At 40.2% G+C, this 13,946-nt stretch overlaps 1 pseudogene; it reads right to left on the bottom strand.

The window, feature by feature from the left end:
* Positions 1-2,940: 2,940 nt before the first annotated feature.
* Positions 2,941-13,946, bottom strand: part of LOC132494220 (centrosomal protein of 78 kDa-like) — a 134,271-nt pseudogene continuing 123,265 nt past the window's right edge.

Below are 13,946 nucleotides of genomic sequence, written 5' to 3'. Positions count from 1 at the left end.
AAAACTCAATGATACCATCACCCAACCTTAGTCACACAGATGGGGGTTCAGCCTCCGCCTCCTACTTCTTCCTTACTTCCCAAGGTCAAGTCTTGCCGGTAATTTCCTAAATACAATTAGAACTTACTTCCTCCCTTCATCTATACCTTATTTCAGACCCCTTTCTTCTTGCCATAACCTGGTCTAGAAGTTACAAAATTGCTGTTTGGTGGAACCAGTTGTTAGACATTCTATTCGAAAAGGACTCTAGGGTCAAATAGCTTTGAGGATGGCTGTGTACCATACGCCTGCTGTGACGATCCAGAATGAACATTAGCCTACAGCAGCCCCGAGAAGCTGTACAGTAAGGGAACCTGATTAACTTTACTTAAGCCAGGTTCTCCCTTCTGCCGGTCTATAAACCTTTCAGTAGGGACAGGAGAGGAGGTGGCAGCGTGAAAGTCCCACTCGAAAATATAAAGCACTGCTCCTCAGAAGAGTGGGGCATAATTATCTCCAGGCTTCTTCAGAGTCCTCATCCATACTGACGTCAGTGGTCTAAAATGCCACCTGAACTTGTCCTTTCCATTCTTAGCTATTTTCTGAGGAAACCAGCTCCACGCACATGGATGGTTAAGACCTGCTCTCCTCCTCCTCGCTGCCTCCTTTAGGGGCACTTGCCGCTGCCTGGGGACACTGCACTGATCCTCCAGAGCCTGTGCCTGTGGCTGTGTGACACACCCCTCGCACACTCACGGCTCTGGACTTCCGCTGTCCACTCTGCCTTGAGTATCCTTGCCTTTCACCGGCTGACTCACCAGTTTCTCACGAGTCCTTTAAGACTTAGCTTAGGGACTGCCTCTTTTGATGACTTTTCTTTGCCTCACGGCTCCCCCTCTTCTTCCACAAACACTGACTAAACGCCCTGAATATGCCCGTCACAGCAGGTCACGTGCAGGATGAGACATCTGCTGTGCGTCTTCCCCTCTCACTCCACTGCTAAAGGGCCAACACTACATCTTGCTCATTGTTTCACTCCTCTAACACTCAACCCATGACTAATGAACTAACTAGTACTGTAGTAGCCCTCTTAGTAACAATCAGGCAGGACCTTCTACAAGAAATCTGACACTCCAGCTTTTCTCTGATCTCACCTTTCACTCTGATTGAACTAAAGACTTATCTGTACATGTTTTACCAGAGAGACATCATTTAATCCAGAGATATGTCATCACATACTCTTACATACTCTGCCATTTAAAAATTCTGCTCACGATGGGGGAAGGAGACAGGTGTGCTTTCTGACAGCCCCACTGTTTTTGCACTTCTAGTGGTCACTGGCTTCTCTCTCAGTGCCTTCCTTAAACCCTTCTTCTCTTAACAAGGAAACAGGATAACAAAGTAATTAAGAGCCTGGTTACAGCCTATGTGTGAACAGAAACATAACCAAGGACATAGAGAATAGACTGGCGGTTGCCAAGGAGGAGGGGGTGGGAGAGGGTTGGATTGGGAGTTTGGGATCAGCAGATGCAAACTGGTGTATATACAGGATGGATAAACAAAAAGGTCCTACATGGGACTTCCCTGGTGGTGCAGTGGTTAAGAATATGCCTGCCAATGCAGGGGACATGGGTTCAAGCCCTGGTCCGGGAAGATCCCACATGCCAGAGAGCAACTAAGCCGGATGTCACAACTACTGAAGTCCAGGCACCTAGAGCCCGTGCTCTGCAACAAGAGAAGCCACCACAATGAGAAGCATGTGCACCTCAACTAGAGGAAGCCCACGTGCAGCAACAAACGCCAAACACAGCCAAAAATACATACATACATACATACATACATTTATTTTTAAAAAGTGCATGTATTAAAAAAAACCCCAAAAAGGTCCTACTGTAGAGCACAGGGAACTATATTCTATATCCTGTGATAAACCATAATGGAAAAGAATATGAAAAAGAATGTACATAAATGTGTAACTGAGTCACTTTCCTGTACAGCAGTAATTAACACAACACTGTAATTCAAGTGTATGTCAATAAAAAATAAAATTTAAAAAAATTGCCAGAAAAATGGTCACATAAGGGGAACTTCCCTGGTGGTCCAGTGGTTAAGACTTTGCCTTCCAATGGAGGGGGTGAGGGTTCAATCCCTGGTCGGGGAGCTAAGATCCCACATGCCTTGAGGCCAAAAAACCAAAATATAAAACAGAAGCAAATACTGTAACAAATGCAATAAATACTTTAAAAATGGTTGACATCAGAAAAAATCTTTAAAGAAAAAATTCACATAAATCAGAAACAAATGAAAGATAATAAAGTCCATACATTAAAAAAAAAAAAGCATGGGTTCGGGTCACATTGCAACTTCCCACTTACTTATAGCTGTGTAATTCTGGGCAACTCACATAATGTCTCCTCAGACTGTTCATCTATAAAATGGGGATGGTAAGAGTTCCCTACCTCAGAGCGTTGCTGTAATCCATAAACACGGTTAAGTGCCTTGGTAAATGTTTGAGGCTCTCTGGTTATTATGAATTAAAATATGTCAATGGCTTCTGGCCGTGTGATTTATAATAGTTTGATGTTTAACCAAATGGTAAAACTATTCCATTTATTATTCCCATCTCTTTTTAACCCTTAGCCTGCTTTGTTTATGTTTTCTCCCACCACAGAGTGCTAGTTCCAGGAGAGTAAAGGCTTTATTTTGTTCACTGCTGAAAGCAACAGCACCCAGAAAAGTACTGTACATGTGAAGCCCTCAGTAAACACTAGCTGAATGAATGGTGCAAAGTGTTACAAGGAAAAGTACACCCAAACTTTCATTATAATAAAAAAGTATAGATAAAAAAATCTTTCTCTAATGGCTTCCAGTCAAGTAACTGAAAACACCATATGCTATAATAAAAACATAAGTAATTTATGAAAATTTGAAGGCAAAAACATAATTTTAAAAGATTTAGACCTATGTTAGGCGTGATAGAGTATGGATGCTTTCTTGAAATTCACAATCAGATCCAAGAGTATCACTTTCAGACTGTTCTAGTAAACTGAGTTTACTTTTAGTTGTCTTTGATGAAACAGTCACTATTCTACTCTCTTAACAGAAATGTGTTTTTTCGAAGACTCACTTTTAATTGGTTTATTAACCAAAGAATTATTTTGCCCAATTCCTTTGCTTTTCTGCTTTACAGGTGAGTCAGAGCAGGAATGCAGGTCCTTCCCAGGTTGTTTCTTAGCAGAGTAGTTTTTGGTCTATTCACCTGCTTTGCTCATTTTCTCTGAAGAAGACCTGCTATTTCTAGATAATTCCTCTTCTTTTCTTTGACTTCCAGTTCCAGAAATGACGTCTGCTGAAGGAGAACATGTTCTAGCAATGAAATCTTCAAAAGACTCCTGCCGCTGCTCTGTGACTGGGACCCCCAGGTTGTCTTTGGAAGTTTCTAAGGCCTCCTGAGTAGACGCTGGGACACGGAAGGAGTCAAGAGGCAAAGGAATCCTAGCATCACCTGTAATTTTCGGAAAGTGGAGGGGAAGACAAAAGACAAGACAAAAATTCAGTGATGAACAAAGCCAACCATTAAAAAGTAGAGTTCAAAACTTCAGTGTTACTCTGTAATCTTATTATTAACACAGTCAATTGATTAATCAGAAGATTTCAGAGCCAGTTTTTTTTGTAATTATATCTTGCCAAGTGATTCTCAGCTTAACCTAGCTATATCCAAGGCTATGTCCACTACGTTTTCAGACTTTGGTGATTGGGGTAGTTATTACCCATTTCCTTTCCCTCACTAAAAATAAAACCCTATTCTGTAAGATAATTAATTTCTTTTCTATCCTCCAGGCACATGTAAACCGTATATAGTTTGTGACCAGACTGTGTTCTCAAGCTGTCAGTTCCCAAGACCACTCTGAGATTGGCTGATGGGGGCTCCAAGTAAGGCTAGAGGAAAAGCTGACAGGTTTTCCCCTCCCATTCCCATAACCAGGTGATTCACTCTAATATGTTACCTATTAGCTATGTCTGGACTACTTATTTTAAAAATTATATCAGTATGTGTACCTTCATTAGTGTTCCTTCATTGTAAGCTGACTGCATACAAATAGAAACCTAGATAAAATATGAACAGAATAGACATTTATACAATTTAAATCTGGAATATTTTCTCTAATGTCTTCTTTCTTCATTAAGGATAGTTTGCTTTAACTCATAAATTTTTTTTTTTTTTTTTCCGGTACGCGGGCCTCTCACTCCTGTGGCCTCTCCCGTTGCGGAGCACAGGCTCCGGACGCGCAGGCTCAGTGGCCATGGCTCACGGGCCCAGCTGCTCTGCGCCATGTGGGATCCTCCCAGACCGGGGCACGAACCTTTAGCCCCTGCAACGGCAGGCGGACTCTCAACCACTCCGCCACCAGGGAAGCCCTACTTCTAAAATCTTAAAAGCCAACATCCTACTCCAGACTACAAGCCCCTCTCTCCCCCAAATCCTCAGCCCTTTCCAGATTCATCCTCCAGGAGACATCCCACTGTCTCACTAGCAGCTTCAACATGTACCATGCACCCTGTCCACTGCCTGTCACACCTCCATTCCCACACTTCTTTACCACCTTTCCTCCAGTTTCCAAGAATGTGTTTGTTCCTTCCTTCCGAACACCAACACCAATTCATTCACTGACAAAACACTGACATTCACTGACAAAACTCCATCAACTATCAATCTCCACTTCCCTCTTTCAGCAAAATTGCTCCCGGTTGAGAACCACTGACCTATATCTCCCCTGCAGATTAATAATCATTTTTATGTCTAAGGCAAAGATAACTTTAATTCAAACTTATCAAACAAGCAAAATAAGTGAAAGATAGGAAAATTCTTATGCATTCCCAACTATTTTCAATGAAAACTGCCTTTAATTTAGTCTTTACAAAACAACTATACCTACTAATTACTCTGTCTACAGGTTACTCTTTTATAATGGGCTCCCCACTCTACCAAAGCAGGCTTCCCTACTTGCATTTCTTAAAAAATTTAATTCCTCATTTTAAAACGTCAACTATATTACCTATAATTACACTAAATTTGGCTAAATATGGCCACGTAAGTGATGAATATTGCTCCAGTTCCTCAGCAAACTACCATTAGAGTCGCAAAGAGAAGAATGCCATGAAGAGACATGAACTAACCCAGCATCTTTAAGGAGAACCAGGAAAGCATGGAACTTCTGAAAAGAATTCTCAGTGCTGCCCAGAACACCTTCATCATCCAGGATCATGCTTGTCAATGAGTGGGCATGAAGGGCTTCAGACAAAGAGAAAGTTGTGTTTCTTAACTGGGCATTTTCATGTTCCAGCTATACAAGAAGACTGAAAACGTCTGACATGATTTCTTCTCATTGTCATCAAAAGTAGTCTTGCCTTGGGCTTCCCTGGTGGTGCAGTGGTTGCGAGTCCGCCTGCTGATGCAGGGGACACGGGTTCGTGCCCCAGTCCGGGAAGATCCCACATGCTGCGTAGCGGCTGGGCCCGTGAGCCATGGCCGCTGAGCCTGTGTGTCCGGAGTCTGTGCTCCGCAACGGGAGAGGCCACAACAGTGAGAGGCTCACATACCGCAAAAAAAAAACCCCAAAAAAACAACAAACAAACAAAAAGTAGTCTTGCCTAGTTTCAAGGAACAAAACTAAAACACTCAAAATGTAATTAATTTATAATTAATGTAACCCTCCGCCAGTAAAGACAGAGACCTTATCACATAATAACCAAAACCCACAGGCACCCAACAAAGTTTCCTATATAACACTTAGGTGGTATAGAAATAAACCCAAGCTACCGTTTTATTAATGATCTTTCACAAAAGATCACATTTCTAACTGGTTCAATTCATAATGGAGCCTCATTCCACATTAGAAAATGACCTGCTTTAAGTTTCCCTTAAATTAGAAAGTGAGTTATAGAATCTGATTTGAACAAAACATATTACAACTCTGCTGAATGTTAAGAATTAACTTTAGTGAGTAAAATATCTAATGCTTACGTTTAAAAGTCCTAAATCATACCCAACCCAATTTATTAAATGTACGATCACCAATATTTTCTTTGGCTTCTTCAACATATTCACCCCCGTGCACTCTTCCCCTTCCGCTCATCATCTACGCACTTAAAACCCCCTGTAAGCTCAACTCTCGTATTTCTCAGAAAGGCTGTTAATGTTCATGATGCCCCTTTTGCCTTACATGAGCAGGTACTCAACATTTATTGAATGAGTGTCTGCCAATCCAATGGATGCACTTTCAAAAATTCCTCCCTACACTCACCCTGTGATAAATTATATTTAGATAGAACTTTTTAGATTATGCCCTGCTTTCATGCACATTACCTAATGTAATTCTCATAGTATATATTTTTATCTTTCATTGCATTCTTAGAAGTTTTCCAATATCTTAAATTTATTTCAATGATTCACTTTCCTAATTCATTGCCAGGAGAGTCTCATCATGTCTTTTATGTTACTGTATATACAATACATGCACAGAAAGTGCCTTCTTGAATCAAAGAATCATGAACAGGAAATAAGCTAATGTCATATAAAAGCACACACACATACACAAAACCAGATTTTCACATCTTTAAAAACATGCTTTCTGGAATATAGATCATATGATCACTAAATACCAGTAAATGCAAAAGTCCATATGATACAACCAATTTGCAACATATTACAGTTCTAAAGCTTAAAAAATATGTGTATATGGCTTAAAATCAAATCAAAATAAAACCAAAACACTCTCAAAAGCAGATGAAACGTGTTTATCTCACTGACTCGTCTATCAGCCTTCAGTCTTATAACTCTTTCCTCCTTTAACTGCTTTAGGCACTGCTCCAGGGTTTCCTAAGCAAACAGAGTCAATATTATAACTAATTCATAGTATAATATCCAAAAGCCTTTCCAGCTATTGGTCTCATCAGGATTTAGGGGCAGAGCCAGAAGTGAACTCAGATTTTAGTCTGCTACTGGTCCTATCATACCATGCCAGTGAAATGAATGATCAAAATCTATCAAATTTGCAAAGATTTATTTAAATTCCACTCTTTCCAACATAAATTTGTGGCAGCCCACCATAAAAGTCATATGCATATAACATAGTAAGTCAGAAATAAGAAGTTACGACCAAGAAAGAAAAATTCTGTTTTTATTTGTGGGTCTCTTTATAGCAGGAAGTCCTATTAACGAACCTGCTTAGCATACCTGAATTGCATAATTGCAGATTCAAAAGCATGTTTTAAAAAAGTGATCACTTTTAAAGCAATTTACAGTCAAGCACTGTTCCTGGAGTTCCCTGGGTATTAAATAATCGAATCATCAAAACCCTAAGAGGGGGCTTCCCTACTGGCACAGTGGTTAAGAATCCGCCTGCCAGTGCAGGGGACACGGGTTCGAGCCCTAGTCCAGGAAGAACCCACATGCCGCAGAGCAACTAAGCCTGTGCGTCACGACTACTGAGCCTACGCTCTAGAACCCACGTGCCACAACTACTGAAGCCTGCGCGCCTAGAGCCTGTGCTCCGCAATAAGAGAAGCCACCGCACCGCAACGAAGAGTAGCCCCCCGCTCGACGCAACTGGAGAAAGCTGGCGAGCAGCAACGAAGACCCAATGCAGCCAAAAATAAATTTATAAAACAAAAAACCCTACGAGGAAAGAACGATCACTAACTCCATGTTATTTTACAGATGAGGGAAACAGAGGCAGAGCAGTAGAGTAAGTAGAGCAGCACAGCCAAGGTCACACCACTAAGTAGCAGAGCCACACTGTGGACTCAGGAAGCTGGCTGCCATTCCTGCTCACGGAGGTGGTAGTCTTCCCTTCACCAAGGTCACTGAAATAAAATGAACACTGATAAACTATCTTAGGAGTTTTAGGAACTAAGACACTTCGGTCCTTGAAGTGGGGACACTGCTTGCAATAGGCAGAATTCTGACAGAGCCCCCAAGATGACCACTTACTGAAGTACACAAACCTTCCACTTATCCAATCAAACTCTAAATGTAGGTGCTGTAGTGAAGGGATTTTGCACATGGAATTAAGGTTCAAAATCAGTTGATCTTTTAAGATAGATTATTTTAGGTGGATGTGGCCTACTCGGGCACCCCATGAAAAGGACCTGAACTCTTCCTGAATTGAAGTACAAAAGGGACAAGAGGGAGACTCTCCATTGCTGGCTCTGAAGAAGTCCAATGCTGCGGCAGGGAAGGCAAGCGAGAGGCCTCTAGGAGCTGAAACACTCCCCCGACTGACAGCCAGCAAGGAAATGGGGACCTCTGTCCTGCAACTGCAGCATCTGAATTATGCCAACAAGCCGGAAGAAGCCTGTAGGCATTCTTTCCCAGAGCCTCTGGACGCTAACACAGCCAGACTGACATCTTGATTTCAGCTCTGTGGCCCACACAAACTATGGTGAACATCCAACGTTTGGGGCTCAATATCTTACACTTAAATTTCACGTGCTTTAACACTCTCAGGAGGGAACCCACATGTTCCCGTGTGTATCTGAGCAGGAAGCCCAGTCACGCTGTGCCTGGACTTCTGACCTACAGAACTCTGAGCTAGTCAAATAGGTATTGTTTTCAGTCAGTAAGAGTGTAGTAAAAGAATTAATATTCTACTCAACCTCCAGGTTCGTGAACAAAATAAATGATTGTCATTGTTTTAGGCCACTGTTTTGGGGTGGTTTCTTATGCAGTGATAAACAATCATAATACCTATACTTATGAAAACAGTAAGGTATATTTATCCATGTTAACTGCTTTGAACAATCACTTAAAGAATGAGGAACTCTATTACCTGCCATCATTGGGAGAGGAGCTGGTATCACTGTCTGGACAGTAGCTTTTGGTACCTAACAACAATCCTACATCAGGAGTTTACCCTAAGGAAATCAAAGATGGGGGCAAAGATTTATCTACCAACATGATGTCATAAGATTGTTTATAACCAAACCCTAGAAGAAAGCTAAGAGCCTCCGAATTGGGACTGGTTTAAATAAAAACAGCTCATCGTCTGAAGGAATGCACTATGAAGCCACTAAGAATGACAAGAGGTCTCAACCAGAGTTCATGAATGGGCTTCAGGAGTGCTACATTCAAAATATATCTGTGCGTTTTTCCTGGGAGATGATGCATAAGCTTAATCAAATTCTCTGATGTAGAAGAGTAGTTAGTGACATGGCAAAATATTTCGGATACTTTTTTAAGACAAAAGAGCAGATTAGGTATGTGTACATGCAGAGGTGGCTTTTATTTCCTTCAAGAAGTTGTTCATTCTTTTCAAACATTTGCTCAGTGAACATATATTTTTATATTCAGAACATGTTTAAAAAATTGAGAGTCTAAGAACTTCAAATTCTTTAATGTTTCATTACTAAAGCCAGTCAAGTTTTCAATGGGGAAAAAGGGGAAAAAATTGCAGAATTCCTCTACTTTTAATATAATGGTTTAATCAATCTTCTAAAACTGATTTCAAAGAAATTCTAAACAAATAAACAAAAAAACAAAAAACCCTCAGCACGGTCAGAGGAAAGTAGACTAAAATTCCTGACTGGTTCTAAATAGCACATCAAATTGCAATTACATGCAACAGTTTCTCCCTCTAATGGAGGGAATTAGAACACAGTGTTCAATTTTTGTGAAAAAGTATACCCTCCTCCTACAAAGTATTCAGAATTCATGTCCCTTACATGGAAATATGGAACCAAAAAAGTTAGAAAGTAAAATTGCTTGATATTCTATTACTTAAGTAAGACTAATGATAAGGCTTTGGAAGAATTTTCCTTCCTGCCATCTGCTCTCCATTCCACCCTTCTGTACACCGGCTAGGGTGATTTTTCTGGGACAAAGTTCCCATCATATTGGATATCAAATTTTATGTTCAACTTTTCTCCATTTAACATTGAAATCAATCATTTCTCATATAATCAGGGGACTCATAACCTTGATTTTTTTGTGCGGGCTACAAAATATTCCACTGCGTGGGTTTACTGGTTAACCATTTTACACATTTAAATTCTTTCCAACTTTTCAATATTATCAGACAAAACAACCGTTTCTATGCATTAAGGCCTTTTTCCATATTGAGAATAACATTCTTAAAATAAATCCATAAAAATGAGTTTGAGATCAAAGCAAATGAACATTTTTAAGGCTCTGAGGTACCTATCTCCAGACTTCTTTCCAAAAGATTTCTGAGATTTTACACTGCCATCAGCGATGTATCACTTGGTATATAACATCTACTATAACTGTTGGCTTACTTCCTCACTTAGAGTGCAAGTTATTTGAAGATAGGGGGTGTATTTTATTAAGTGTTTATCCCCAGCACCTGTGCCTAGCACAACGTAGACGGTCAATAAATAATTGCTTAATAAGGAAAATCCCTGCCACACACGTACATATAAGATGTACGTGTGTGAAAGACAGACTGTGTGTTTTTCTCTAACTAGATAGATGAAAACTTGTCATCTTCTTTAATGTGCAATTTTTTTGCTTATGATTAGTCATTAAATTTCTCTTTTAGATTATATTGTAAATATTCAGATTCTCTGAGGCAAATGGGCCTGGCACTACCCATTAGCTACATAACCTTGGACAAGTTGTATAACTCTAGGCCTCAACTTCCTCATTTATAAAATGGAGATAAGCTCCCATATTACAGAGCTCTTGTGAGAATTACATGAGTTACAACACATATAAAATTAGAAGAGTGCTTGGTACATAGAATATGTGCAGTTAATGCTGAATGAATGAACATGCGAATGCAAACAGTAGTGAAGGGCTTAAAATGAAACGGTCTCATCCCACTCCCACATCCAGCACTCAAGAAGCGACCGATTCTTTACGCAGTTTTTAATTGTAAAATACGATATGTGTACTGAGAAGTGCACAGAACAAAACTGTCAATGTGACAAATAAAAAGAGAATACTTACATAAGCACAACTCGAAGCTGAAAGTATTGAGACTTGTCAGCATCGCAAAAACCCCCCATATCCTTTTTCTCATCACAAGCTCCTTCCCTCTTCCCGGTTAAACACCAACCTCACTTCTTGACAGTCATTTCCTTTAACCTGCATGCATCCCTAACAAAAGAGTTTAGTTGGGTCAACATCTAACTTTATGTACAGGATCATAGTATATGAAGTCTTTTCTATCTTATTTCTTTCTCTCAACGTTGGTTTAAAAAATTCATCCACATTGCTGCCTGTAGCTCTAGTTCATTCAATTTTATTGCTGGATAGTTTTCCCACTGTACAAATACACATCATTTATTTAATTTTTGACTCTTAATGGACATTTGGTTTGTTTTCAGTTTGTGCTAATGCAAATCATGGACAGGAATCCTGCTGTACCCATTATTCTGGTGCATTTACACAGGGCGGGGGTGAGGGCTGCTGGCTCACAGGCTATTTATATACCTTCAGTTGATGGAGAGGGCTAAATGCTTTCCAAAGTAGTTGTGTCGATTTACACTCCAGTATAATAAACAGGGTAGAAGATTCCCATAGTACTTCAGGTCTACAATACCTGATACTACCAGACTTTTTATTTATGTATTTGTCAATCTGATTGACATGTAGTTTCCTTGGTTTTGACTCACTTTTCACTTATTACTTAATGAAGTCGTACACTTTTCTGTGTTTACTGGCTGTATGGATTTCCTTTTTTATGAGGTTTACGTCAAATATTGTTATTTTTTATTATTTTATTATTATTATTTACTTTTGGCTGTATTGGGTCTTCGTTGCTGCGTGCAGGTTTTCTCTAGTTGTGGCGAGTGGGGGCTACTCTTCATTGCGGTGGCTTCTCTTGTTATGAAGCACAGGATCTAGGCGTGCAGGCTTCAGTAGTTGTGGCACATGGGCTCAGTAGTTGTGGCTCACGGGCTCTAGAGCACAGGCTCCGTAGTTCTGGTGCACGGGCTTCGCTGCTCCGTGGCATGTGGGATCTTCCCGGACCGGGGCTCGAACCCGTGTCCCCTGCCTTGGGAGGCAGTTTCTTAACCACTGCGCCATCAGGGAGGTCCAACTATTGTTATTTTGAATTCTTCTCCATGTCCAAGTAATACTCTTCCATGACTATTTTCTCACTAAATTGGAGGCATTATCTGTTCACTTTCTAACTTACTAATAAGTAAGGGTTTAGTTCCTCTACACTCTTTCCTATGTCCACACTGCTCAGTAAAGTTATGTCATCATGAGTTATTCCACTGCTCATGATCTCTTTGACTTGTAGTCATATACTTAAAAACCTACATTGTTGATCAACTAGAAACTCTCTCAACGTCACGCTTTGTAAAATGAGGACATTCATACCATCTTCCCTTTTTTCTACCTCCTGTCTACCTTCCAAACCTAGCTGTTACGTTGTCAAAGTTGAAATTTATATTCTGTTCTATGGGCAGTTAAGTCTTCTGTTATTTGAGAGTCAGTACGGAGTAAGGTTTAAGAGAACAGTCAGAGAGCCTAAACTCAAAGCCTCGATCCAACCTTAAATTAGGTACAGCCTGGGCAAGTTCCTTCCCTGACTTAGCTTCCTGCTCTCAAAAGTGGGAATGATATTAGCACCAACCTCATAAGGCTATTCAGAGGACTAAATGAGTTAATATATGCAAAAACACTTAGAGCCTAATATATACTAAGTACATACTAGTACACAATACATTTCAGTACATACCAAGTTAATACTCATACATACTAAGTATAGTTTACTTTAGTTATTTGTGATTACATGCACGTTGACAATAAAAGCTGCAAACCAAGACAGTATTGCCATTATTACAATGAAATTAATATTGCCCACTGCAGATGTACTGTGTCTCTGTGTATAGACTACACCTCGTTCCATACTGTGCCAGTGTCACTGCCCTTGTGCAGGGTGACCACATACCCCAAGCCGCCTTGGGCTGTTCCAGTTTATACCTGTTGTCCTGATGTTACAGCATTAGAGTGCCTCCTTACACTATTGAAGTGTAAGGAGTTTGGACAAGTTCTGGTTTGGACAACAAATTAGATAGGTGGTCATTACCCCTGTGTGTCACTGAAAAGGGGGACATCTATAGTGTCACGTTGAAGTGGATTCTTCCCTTCCTCACCAATAGTAGGTTAAAAATCAACCATAGTTTAGTGTGCTTCAGGTTTATGTCCGTATAGCCTTTTCTCCTCTGGAGTTCAAGTTCCTTCTCCTCTTCCTCTCCCTCCTCCCTTCCAACAGTGCCTAACACCTAGTAAGTACAATATGCCTCAAGGTGTTTCTAAGCTCTCAATCATACAATCAATAGAAGCCTCTCCACTCTAGACTAGCTGCAATCTGCACTGAATCCCCTATTATCTTCCTTCTTGGTTTATTGCCTCATTTTGCTGGATTATGTCTATAAATAGCTTAAGGTGTAGCACAGGAGGTCAATTTTTCAAATTTCTTTCTGTACAAAATATCTTCTTCAGCCTCCACGTATGACTGATAGTTTGGCTGGATACAAACCCCTAGGGTGAAAATTATGTGCCTGAAAAACTTTGGAGATATCTTTCTAATGCCTTCCAGGATCCATGGTGCTCATGACAAGTATGATAAAGTAAGATTTTAACCTTTTTTTTTAGGTGACCAGTATTTTTCTCTCTGGAATGGATGTATCCTCTCAGTATTTTATTCTATTTTAATTTATTTTTTCAGTATTTGAAAGTTTCACAATGAAGGGTGCCTAGGTATGAGTCTATTCTTGCTCATCTTGCATAACTATTTTCAATCTGAGGCCTGATGTCTACTTTCAGCTGTGGGGAATTTTGTTGCCCTTTGACAGCTTCCCTCCATTTTTTTTCTGGGTCTGGACTTTCTAATAGTAACATGTGGGACCTCCCAGATGCAGCCTCTCTAACATATTTCTGTCACATTTTCCATTGTGTCTTTCTTTTTTATACACTGAGAAATTTTTTA

Source organism: Mesoplodon densirostris, chromosome 7 (assembly GCF_025265405.1).
Source record: "Mesoplodon densirostris isolate mMesDen1 chromosome 7, mMesDen1 primary haplotype, whole genome shotgun sequence".
NCBI classification, from domain to species: domain Eukaryota; kingdom Metazoa; phylum Chordata; class Mammalia; order Artiodactyla; family Ziphiidae; genus Mesoplodon; species Mesoplodon densirostris.
This window is presented reverse-complemented; position numbering and strand designations above follow the sequence as displayed.